At 33.0% G+C, this 12566-nt stretch overlaps 1 protein-coding gene across 3 annotated transcripts in view; it reads right to left on the reverse strand.

The window, feature by feature from the left end:
* Window positions 1–8313, reverse strand: part of Mnr (Membrane-bound Notch regulator) — an 87302-nt gene extending 78989 nt beyond the window's left edge. For 2 of the 3 annotated variants that reach the window (XM_017166108.2, XM_017166109.2), the window contains exon 1: window positions 8201–8313. The gene's annotated coding sequence lies outside the window, so the exon portion shown is untranslated. The remainder of the gene's footprint in view (window positions 1–8200) is intronic. The other variant, XM_070288206.1, reaches the window with a different exon arrangement.
* Between the last annotated feature and the right edge of the window lie 4253 nt (window positions 8314–12566).

The raw sequence follows: 12566 nt of genomic DNA on the forward strand, positions 1-12566 counted from the left end.
ACCAAATTATAGAGGCCTGAAATTGATTAAAATGCTAGTAATTTAAAGAGAGTTGTTATTGGAAAAATCATATTTGGCAAAGCAAAAAATCGTATATTTATGGAATTGTTTACTCCTCGCCTTGGTGTTATTTACTATGCTTCACACACGACTCTAGCGCATTTTCCTAAAAGCTTCATAAATATGTCAGAGATATTTTCCTGGGATTCCCCCAAAGGATTCTGGAGTGTAGTGTAAAGAATGTATATGCATAAAAAGAGTTGAAAATGCAAAATTTAACACGTCACGCATTCCTTGTGATCCCCAAATGCTTGGGGAAATCATTAATGTGATGGAAACCAACCATTTTGCAGCATGTACTTTTATTTTTTGGACTATTTTTTATATATATACAAAAAATATGACAAGAAACTGTTAGCTTTGTTTCTTAAAAGAATACAAAACAAACAAAAGAAACAAATCAAACACTAGATTTGGTTTTTGAAAATTGTATTGCATACTTTTAGACACATTTTAAAATGTTTTTAAAACACTAGTATAGTTTTAATTATTAGCTGATAATAAACAATTATTTTTAAGAAATATAAAAGATGTTTATTTATAAACATATATTTATAAGGAACATTTATGAGGTTTATGCCAGCTAGATCGACTGGGCTGTTGATGCAAGTCAAGAATACATTACTTTATAGGGTAAGCTTTGAAAACTTCTGACTAAAATTATAATACTCTGCCAGGGTATGCAATAGTGGTTAAAAAAAGGAAAGATTAAAAAAACTATATGCTATCTAGATTTCAGATTTTCACAACAAAAAATAAAACTTTTACAAATAAATCTAAAGCCCAATCTAAAGCCTTTAATCCAAGTCATAAAAATCTCACTTAATTACTTATATTTCGTTTCCTATTTGCTTTGGCAACACTCACTTCTATTCTGTAGACAACTAAATATTGAACAAAAATCTTATTTGTCTCACTCTGCTTACGACAAACAGAACGAGAAGGCAAACAAATCAACAAACACACTATATCTGCTGTTATCTGAGCGCTTACACACAGACGACACCGTGCACTTTGACCCCTCGAGAGTGGAGACCCCTTCGAAGCCAGAGTCATTTCTAATGCGAAAACTATCGACAGTCCATAGTGAGTCCGAGTGAACTGTAAGTGTAACTGTAACTGTGGCTGCTACTATTTACAATTTACTGTCTCCTGGCTCCTGGCTCTCTGACTCTGACTCTGACTCTGGCTTGGATATTTGCTATATCTGTAAACGAATCAAATTGAAAAAGGCAAATGCAAGAGGGTATTGGGGGTCAGAACACTGAGAGAAAAGATAGTAGGCTAATTTTTTTTATAAAATTGAAAGCTTTAATTGTTTATAATTTATGTATACATTTATTAAATATTTACTTTAAATATATAAAAAAATATTTATAAAATTGATGATCATGATATACTATTAAATATTAAGAAATTTAAAAACAAACTATTAAATTAAATCAAAAAAATATATTTTTCAGTTGATTTCAAACAATGTATATGTTTTTTTCTCACAGTGTCTTGGAGACACACGCCCTTCAAGCTGCCATTGCAATCCAATCCGGCTCAGATCCGACCAGATGACATGACAAATTTCGCTGCTGCTTCTGCTGCTGCAGTCAAAGTTGAAACCGAAATCCCAGATCCGAGAACGAAAACGAAATCTGAAATCTGAGGCAACCACCACGGACTGCAACGCTGACAATTCAATTGTCACATCCGTTTATAAAGTTGGCAGAACATTTCAAGGTTACAGGAGGAAACTTGCCAGGCAAGGCTACTATTTCATTTGGTGATTCAGTTTCAGCTTCAGATTCAGATTTAGATTGAGACTCTGATTCGGTTTCAGATCCAGTTACTTCTGACTGTTTCCTGCAAGTGTCTGCCACTTCCGGTGCCGAAACTTGCCTTGATTTTAATTTGACACAAGTCTCTCTCTCCATCTCTAGCAATTTCACAGATTCTGAACAACCATCGACAGCGACACAGATTGTGGGGCGATTAGGATGAGGCCACTCAAAAATTGAAAACTTTTCCCCCATCCACTCTCTCGTTTATTTCCCATTTTTATTTACGTTTTGTGTTTCAAAATGTTTCCCCCCCAAAACCGCAAAATCAAAATCAAGTCAGCTGGCAAATGAAAAGTCAAGAATCAAATCACTCAAACAACTTTTTCTGTGTTTGATTTATTTCTTTTCGTTTCGACTGTGGCCCGCTTATTAAATATTTAAAAACAATCTCTTGGGGAAAATTGAAAGCAAATAAGTAGCTTATGATGAACAAATATTGTACAGTCAGTGAATGAAAATGACAAATGATCAATTTACTTGACTTCTTTTCTAGGAAATTGTCTCTATATTTTTAATGAATATTATTTTAATGGGTTTGAAATTCTGCATTAAATATTTTTAAATAATTTAGACAACTTTAAAGCAGAGAAACAGCAAGAGAAACAATTAAAAAACATACAATTTAAAGTTTTTATATGTTCTTAGATAAAGCATTTTCGGAAAATTCAAATTATTCTTTCTCTTTGAATTATTTACTCAATTTAGGTATGTTTTCTTGGTCATTCCATAAATAAGAAGTAATAATTTATCATATTTATAAATTTAAACCTTTAAAATATATTAAATAGCCACAAATAAAATTAAATATTTAAATTACAAGAACTTAATAAATTCTCTCATATGCATACCTGTACAAAAATAAATTTTAAAACCCTTGAGACCTAAAAAAAAAATTTTTTAATAATGCCATAAAATTTTCCAGCACAAAATTACAACTAAAAGCTTGCCTGGAACTCTCGATTGGTGTAATCCATTCATGATAATGCCTATTTATTAAGCATATAGTATGTATATATTTACATACAATCGAACAAGTAAATATTCCCATATAAATTCTTATATAATTTTTCATATTTTGCGTTGTAGACGCCAAAAGCTTTTTATAATTATACACCATTGATTGAATCTCTCTCTTGCTCTCAGAAAAAATAGAAATAGAAACAAAAAATGTCGCGTAGATAATGTGTACGAATAGAAATAATCCACACGATGACTTGAAATCGTCAAGACTGCGCTGCTGAGATAACCTTTAGGGTCAGCTCTTTCCGCCTCATATAACTGAATATTTATACATATATTTCTACATAGATTTATATAGGTATATATACACAGAGGCACTAGTATATTCAGCTGCGTCTCTTTGTGTTTTGCGGCTTCTTAACCAATCTACACGTAATCCAATTTGCGCCCTCGTCTCCAGCAATTGTTTTTGATTATTTAATTTGCCAGACTTTTGCTTTGATTTAGTTTCGTTAGTCTCGTTTTGGAGTCTCTTCTCCTGGAGCCTTGAGGCAGCTGGGTTCAGCAGACCGACCACAAGATTTGTCCTTAGCCCTTCTCTATCTGAGGCACTACCTCCTTGACTCTGCAGCTGCCTTTGTCTTTGTGTGCCTATGATTTACTCCTGCCGCAGTTCGGAGACCTTGAAAATATTGCAGCGCATTGTTACCAACATTGCTTTTTGGACGCAGAGACCGCAGGACAACGAAAGCCACTGCCACTGCCACACAGTGGGCAGCCAATGGAGGTCATAGAATATGTGTAATTTAATGTATATTGGTTGGAAATGTAACTCATTTTTTAAGTTTTCAAATTGATTTTACCAAATTTTAGCTACTAATTTCAGTTCTAATAAAAAATCGTATTAAAAGGTCTTTTTAAAGCATTTGTATTTTTAAAATAAATATATAAAAATGCATTTAAATAAAGCCTAAAAGCCTAAAAAGTTAGTTGGAGATGATTTATATTATTATAAGGCTTTGGAAAATCCTTAAAAAAAAATCCTTTAAGATAGTAAATCTTAACAAAATATATATTTCACTGAATTTGGTACCTACACATTTTATTGCAGACTTTTAGGCGCACTTTGAAATGGTTTTAAAAAACCCTTTCTATAAGCAATTACCTCTATTAAGTTTTTAGGCTTTTTAAAAATACTGTTTTTTAAATAAAATAATAAATTTATATATTAAATGGGATATCCCCTGGTCGACTCTTAAAAGTGTTTAAATTCCTTTTTTTTTTTGCCAAAACGTGCAACATGGCTGGCAACATTTCCACCTCAGCTGGTGGCTCTTAGCACAAACCCCCCTAAGCCCAAACCCCACGCTGACCTCCACTATTCTCAGACCCCTCATTTTACCCCCCTTTCTTTTTCCATTTTTCCCACTTTTTCACCCCTTTTCCAGCCCTTTTCCCCACTTTTTAGCCTTTGTCTCTGTGCATTTGGCTTGACAGTCGCAGCAGCCAAAAGTGCGCTTCGAGCTTTTGTTTTTCGAATTTTCTCTGTGTCTTCTCTCTATTTGATATTTTTTCTTTCACTTTTGCCGATTCTTCTTCTTCTTTACGTTTTTCTTTCCGTTTTCTTGTGGTTTTCCCAATGTTTGCATTATTAAAATACGTTTACAGGCCAAAAAAATCTGATCTGAGATTGTACCTTTTTGTACCTCCAGTCTCTTCCAAGTAGACACAACTTTCAATCGCAGCTAATTGCTTGAGTCAGCAAAACTTTCTCGTTCCCCCAAAAAAAAAAAAAATACAAAAAGTTGCAAATAATATGCGTGTGGGGTTCGGTTAGGAAAATATAATCGAATATAACTTAGCTTCATAGAAATTATTATTTGTTGCCAAAGTTTTTTGCCCGGCAAAAGTTTGCGGCTCGTTTTGCATAATAGCGATATAATTTTCGGCTATGGAATCATTATTTCATTGATTTTGGTCGATAGTTAGGCGAAGTCTAATTGAATTTGTTCATAGTTGTTGTTGTTTTTTTGGTATTATTTATTGTGGGGAAAATTGTTAATTATTCCCGAGGTTGAACGGGTTAGTTGTCTATAGGAATAAATATTTTATAATTTACTGATGGATATATTAATGATCTTATTTGAAGCTTGTTAAAATATGTATAACGTTAAATATTTGTGTAAATTTAATTCATTTTAGAACAACAAGTGTTATCGTTTTTCTTGTTTAAATACTTTTCCCTTGAGTTATTAATCAAATCAATAAAATAAATGAAATATGAGTAATAAATAAATATTTATACTTAAAACATACTTTCGTTTCAATAATAAACAAGGATTGATAATTTCTAAAGACATGCCTAATATGAAAATATTCCCAATTTTCATTTTAAATATTAAAAAAAATATATTACATTTAACAAATTAATTTCTCCAACTTTTCCAATAATTTCTTAAATAGATTCGTTATTTTTGAAACGGAACCGACATGAGTCAAAAGCATTTAGCAATTACCCACCCAGATTTCCATCAGATTTCTTAAGTTTACTTCAGTTTCCTCAAGTTTTTCTCGAGTTTCCCCACAAGTTTTCCTGATTGATTTGTCGGCAACAAGCCGAGCCCAAGACGTTCTCGTTGAAATGCAGCAACGCAACAAAAGTCGCAGTAAATTAATAAGCCTGCCGCACACACGGCACGGGGGGCAGAAACACACCCCAAAACAACCCCCCTTATGTGTAAAGTACAACTAAATAGTATCACATACTGACCTGACCTACTCTTCAGTTGCAAGTACGGGCACGGATTTGGAGAACGGGAACGTTGCACAGCGGTGGCGGCGGTAGCAAAAAATAAAGAATAAAACACAAAAAAAGAAACAAAAAATAAAAAAATATGAAGGGAAAAAATATAGAAAATTTTATTATAGAAAAAATTGTACTCTATATGTGATGTAGGCTTATAAGTATAAGTGTTTGAGCATACACTGAGAGTAAAGTTAAATGCTAAGGTCTTATATAAAACAAAATTTTGAATCTTTTGAAATATATAATAACAGCTAATAAATTACTTTAAAAAATCTGTACAAATTTATATTCTAGTTTTAAAAGTCATCTCTGACTTTTCTGTAAACAAATGCTAGCTTTGCTTTGTCCATTGATTTATTATTAGCTTTCAAAGTACCTTATGAAAGGCAATTAAATATAGATTAATTGTTGCTATCTATATATCCAGAATTTCAAGCCTTTTTATATTTGTTAATCCATTTTTTTTCAGTGATTTTTCCATTGAAAAGTGGAGTTTGGGCTTTGGAGCCTTGGCTGTTTGAAGTCGGACCCTTGGCATCCCCCCTTTTGGAGAGGGTCCTTCATGCTGGGACCCCCGGAACACGCAATGTTTAACGGGGCGGGGGGTATATATACGACTATGTATGGAAATATGGGATATATGCTAGATTGGGGGGGGGGGATGAAGAGAGGGAGAGGCTCTCTAACGATGCCTGCCTGCCTGCCTGCCTGCCTGACTTTATTCTGACGGACTGTTGCGTGTTTTGGAGCTAACAACAGCGACGAACTCTCGTTGTTATTATTATTATTGTTGTTGTTGTTGTGTTTGTTGTTGCTGTGGCTTCTATATACGTTCTATTGTATTATATTTTCCATGCTTTGACAAAAGCCCCAAGCCACTTAGACAAACTGCTTCAACTTTCTGCCCGGCTCTTGTTGTTATTATTGTTATTTAATGTTTATAGTTCGCCGACCAAGACGCGATATGCAGTGCCTGCAGAATGTTGGCCGGGGTTTCTTTTTTTTTCTTATTTTTGGTGTTTGTGGGGGAATCCCCTCTCACTTTCGCAGGCGTAAGAAAAGGCATTATTAGCCATGTAAATATATTTGGTGGCGTAACACAAGTCGGTCTAAAAACTATATAAATAATTAAATTTCCGAATTTAATATAGCAGCGAGAAGCTTAAAAAGAAATCTGGGAAATTGCCAGCGGGATTATGTTCCTATTTCAAACTTTTACCTGAGAAATACACTTTGAAAATTTGAAAAATATTTCTAACTTTAGGGCACAGGATTTTATTTGCTAATCTTCTAACACTTTTACAATTAGTCCTCTATATTTTGTTAATTGCTCTAAATCGATTTGAATAATATAAACTACAAAATTATCTCAAAAATCGTGTTTTCGAATATTAACTTCATCAAGAAGGCTAATTTTCTACTTTCTATGCTGTTAATTTATTTAGATTTCTTATACATTTCATTTACATTTTAAAATTTTAGATATATGTATCACCAAATAGTTTATATATATTATTAAAATATTGTATAAAAAAATACATTTCAAAATATTGTGGGTAGAATTTGTTTCCTATTTCAGAGAACTGTTGGCTTTGTCGTGTAATTAATTATTTAATTTATTATTTAGCTATTTTTGACATATTTAATTATTGTTGTTTATGTATTTAAAGCAATTAAGTTAAATAAGTTATATAGCTTAACTATTTTTTACAATTAAGCCCGATTTCAAGATCAAACTGTCTTTAAGTGTTTTGAAAACCGTTTTAAAAGGTGTCTAAAAGTATGCAACAAAATACTTTGGGACACTGCCTCAACGAATTTCAAACACTTATAGGTTTCCATGGCTTCCCCTTTCAGACTTTCTAAAAGCTTAAAGAATATATTTAAGAAAATATCTAAAATCTCCCTAATCTGCTCCCCAAGTTCAATGACATTCTCTTGATCTCGACCAAGATCTCCCGAACTAATTTCCAAATTGAGAACATTTCCTGAATTGGCTTATGCATTTGCTTGTTTTGAACATTTTAATTCTTTGCAATCGAAATCAATCAATAAAATCGGCAACAACAATTGCCATTTGAATTGCTAATTAGCAAGAGCGAAAAAAAAAGAAAGAGAAAAAGCTAAGATGACGATCACGATCACTCACACACACACACTTAAAAAAAATGGTTATATACAAAATAATTTTTAATTGAGCACAACAACAATAATAAGTAACTACGGTAGGCGGTCTCACGTTGACTTCACTTTGGTTTTTTTTTTTTTTTTGTATATTTTGTTTTGTTTAACACTTTTTCGCTGGAAAGATGACTTAATGGCACACGAACAAAAAATGGTAATTAATACAACACAAATAGGAATATGTTTGTGAGAAAAAATCCCAAATCATTAGCACTTTAATTGTACGTTTAGTATGCTTTTTGATAAATCTCTTTTTTTTAAATTTATTTTTTTTTATACAGTATTTTAGCTGCTTTCTTATTTGTGTGGGTTTTTTTTCGAAACGCGCTTTGTGTGAAATCACGGTCTCGGCTTACGTACTTTGAAATTTGCGTCAAAATCGCTAAACGCTGCGTTGGAACTGCGGGAAATTGCGGTAAAACCGTGTCTAGACAACTGACAACATCAGCGCTTCGTTTCGCACTGAGGCGCCAATGTAGCCCCAATGTAGCGCCAAAAACCGGTTCGGCTCCAAATGAACCGTTCGGGCTCGGGCATCTTCGGCTTTTTGGCCTTCGTGCCAGGCCGCCTCGCATCATCATCAATCCGCAGTGGCGCCTCTCGCTTGCTCGTTTGCTCTCGCCCTGCACTCTCCTGCCGGCCCATGCCCCCCCTCTTTCTCTCTCTCTCTCTCTCTCTTGGGGCCCCAGCTCTCGCCGATTTCAATGCCAAGCCAAAGCAGCTGTTTCCAGCGTGGATTTTGTTGTTTTGATTTTTTGTCGCGCTCGCATGTGTGACCGACCGCGTTCGCCAGCTTGTGTGGCTGTGTGTTTGTTTTATAAGCGTCAAAATGCATCGCCTTCGGATACCGCTTACATTTTCAAGCAGCGGTTGTTTTGGGCTGTAGAAAATATCATTATTATATAGCAAATATCGGAAACTTGGCTATATTTAACATTTCAATTATTAAAGAAATAAATATCAAAATCAATATTATAAAAAAAAAAAACCAAAATTAATACAAAATATTGAAAACGATTAAATATCGAATTATTAAATACCGAAAATATTTAAAACGATTAAATATCGAATTTTAAAATATCGAAAATTTGAGCGATAGAAGTGCTCAAATATCGTTGTCATCGGTTTTAGCGAAAAATATTCACTAATTATATAATAACCAATATATTTGTTTTGTTTTTCGTCAATATTAGTAATCTTACTAATAAAATTAACAAATTTAATGCACTCATATATTTATTAAATATTATTTCAATCTTTGCTTTATATACAGTACCAATACATCTCCTAATCCTTAAACGAGCTACGTATTAAAAACAGAACCGTACTTAAGTATGAAACAATAGGTTATTATCTAAAAGTTCCCTCATAAATACAAAAATATTCATACAAATTGCGCCTATTTTTAGTCTTCCAAAGTCAAGCCTAATCTTTAACAATCTCATAAATATCTAGGCAATGCCTGGCCAAACCATCTTAAAAACCAACACCCATCTGCATACCCTGTATCTAATGCTCACGTCTACCAGAAGAGAAGGAAACCAGAAGAAGAAAGGTGCAGGAGAAATGACAGTGAAAAGAAAGTTAGCAACAAAACGATTTTAATTGGAATGGAGTGTTAAATACATATGTACAATGACTTTTCTAATCAAAATGAGTTATTCTGACATTGACAGAGCTATTAGAACTATTAAAACTCACCTCTCTCGCCCGCACAACTGCAATCTGTGTCCACGTGCTTTTGTTTTGATACACTTTAAAAATGTTACAGGTCGCTTTAATAACAGATTTATAAGGTCTAGAAATAATAAATTGATTTAAGAGAATTCTTTAAAATTTAAAAAGCAAAAAGGTCATTTTCACAAAAATTTGACAAAAGTTAAAATAAAATTTATATATAATTATATTCACTATAATACAAAAATATCAAAGAATTAACCTTACCCAAAAATGAGCAACTATTTCCAAGAAAATTCACCAACGTCTAAGAAAAGGGTATAAAAACATTGGTGTCACGCTTATTTTTATTATTTTTGTCATAAGCATCTCACAACAAATTTTTCAAGTTCAACATGTCGCCGCTTGTTTTAATTTTAATCGCACAAAACACAAAACATGCAATGTTGCTGTCGCTGTTGTTGTGGCTTTTTGTATTACATTTTAATGTTATGCGGCCTTTGTTTGTTTATGCACATAAAACCTACAGTTATACATATGTGTGTAAATTAGGGTGGAACTGAGTCACCTGCCAAATTTAAGGTCAACCTACATATAACAAAAATTATTTTCAAATTCTTTGTGCGTACAAATTGTATTATGGATGATTGGGCGTATGAGTAATATTGTAGCAAGCGCAATATCACTCATACGCAGTGTGGTCTTTACTGATATTTGTTTTTACAAAGGATTCAGACATTGTTTTAATAGTAAAAGTAATTTGTGAGATAAATTAAATAATGTAAGTTTATTTAAATAGTATTTTATATAATAAATATACAAAATATAAATATTGATTTCTTTGCGGATTTGTTTAATATATTTATATTATAATTATACACAACAGCAGTGATTTGTGGCTTAAGCAGTACTCAAAAATCAACAAAAATAAAACTTACAAATACATTTCTTTCCTAGTTTACTAAAAAATTCCTTATATTTTCCCTTTAAGGAGTCCACCCTAATGTACGCACATACATACATATTATGGAATATTTTGCTGGCTTTCTTTATTTAGGCTTTCTCTCCGTAATGTCCTCTATGAGGTATTACGTACCACACACACTAACACTCTCGTATATCAAAAGATAACTGTAATGTTGTAATGTAGTCCATTTGCGACAAATATGCGCACCCAAAAAATGCTCCTCGGACAATGGTTGAAATTGTTCGCATATTTATGACCGAATTACCCACATTCGGTTGCGAGAATGGGTGGAACGGGAGAGATGGGGGGGGGGAGGTTAACCCCTACAGGGGGGGAAGGAAAATGGGAACGCGGGAACAGAGGGCAATAGTAGGATGACTGGACATAGCAGAACAAACAAAACCATTGGCAAGGCACGCAAATCTCGGCTATAACCAAAATATTTGCAAAAGTTCGTCGAGTCCCAAAAAAAAAGAAGAAAAGAGAGTACACTGAGCGAAATTTCAGACATTGAACAGAGATAGATCTGAAAAGCAAAGGGTATGTATAAATGTTTTTATTGTATTTTTTGCCCCAAAAAATTGATTAAAACTTTACGAATAGAGGTAGATATCGAAAAGAATACAAATCTTATTTATCGAAATGTATCGCAATTAATGTTAAATTATATATATTTATCGTTTTTTATTTTTACATAAATATTTAATTTTTTTTGACAAAATAACTGGTACTTAATTTAAGGGACATTTAAAACGATGTTCCAAAGCCCTAATCTGTACATTTTTTCCAACTAAAAGTAACATAATATGAATTATTTTTTCGCAGTGTACAAGAAGGATAAAAAAAAGAGCGTTGGCAAGAAATCAAAGTGAGAAAGTGCCATGGTCAGGGCAGGGAGTTCTAGGAGGGTTGGGGGATAAAACCAGGCCGGATATATTAGCCAGGACAGGGACAGGGACATCATCGTTTCATTTTGCTGCCTGCGTCAATGACAACAAATTTGCTGTAAGCCCTCCTTCCATCCTCAACAAAAATAGGAAAAAAAAAAATAAGAAGAAAGAATGAAGGAATTCCTCCTTTAGCGACCAAAACAGCCCGCCATGGGCGATGGGCAACTAATATTTGCCAAGCGTAAAGTAATAAAATATTTCTTCGGTCAATAAATGCAATTCAATGTGAAGCGCTGAGAGTCCAAGAAACGAATGAAAATGGAAACGACACCAAAAACGTGAGTGTATGGAAACATCAACAAATTAAATGGGGTCCAGTGAAAATCTACGAACTGTAAATGCTCTACAAAATAAACAATTAAGATGTAGAGTTTAATTTTAGCTCTTAGGGGTTAAATATGAAACAAATTCTTAAGTTGTATTATTAAGGTTTTTCTTTAGTATTTTTTTCTAAATTTAAGTAATTTGTAAGTAAATAAAATTAAGAAACAAACAGCTGAAATGTTCTGTAAAAAATTTTTCAGCTTTACTTATTTTATATATTGTTATTAATTTTGATTTTTATATATTTTCATCAAGTTTCAATAATATAATCCTTTTTTTTTTAATATACAAATTATTTAAATTATTTTAGTAGTAAAAAAAAAAATGTTTTTCAAGAATATATTGTATGTAGGTGGCTGCAACATAGTGATAGAAAAAGTGCATTATTTTGACTATACCCTAACCCAGCATCTCTTCTAAGCCTTCATCTCCTCGCCTGGATTTTAAAACACATTTTTTTCTACAGTACTCTTCGTGTTATTTTAATGTCCGCTCTGAGCTCTCTTTTGCTTTTCTATTTGGAGGAATTCGTAAAAGCTTTTATTGTCATTTGTTTGCTTTAGAATGCAATAAAAACGTTATGCCAAAGGATAAATAAATACGCCTGTATGTTGCCAAAAATCAACATGCGATTGACATACATATGTATGTATGGCTATATAAAGTAAGGATGACCAGCAGCTCGAAGGGAGTGCAAAGTGAAAAGAAATAAGAGCTATCGAAAACAGGCGACAAGTGGGGCTTTAGGGTGTAGGAGCTGAAAGACTTATATTACCTATACATAAAGAGGTAAAAGAATAAGGTAA

The sequence above is a fragment of the Drosophila kikkawai genome, chromosome X (assembly GCF_030179895.1).
Source record: "Drosophila kikkawai strain 14028-0561.14 chromosome X, DkikHiC1v2, whole genome shotgun sequence".
NCBI classification, from domain to species: Eukaryota; Metazoa; Arthropoda; class Insecta; order Diptera; family Drosophilidae; genus Drosophila; species Drosophila kikkawai.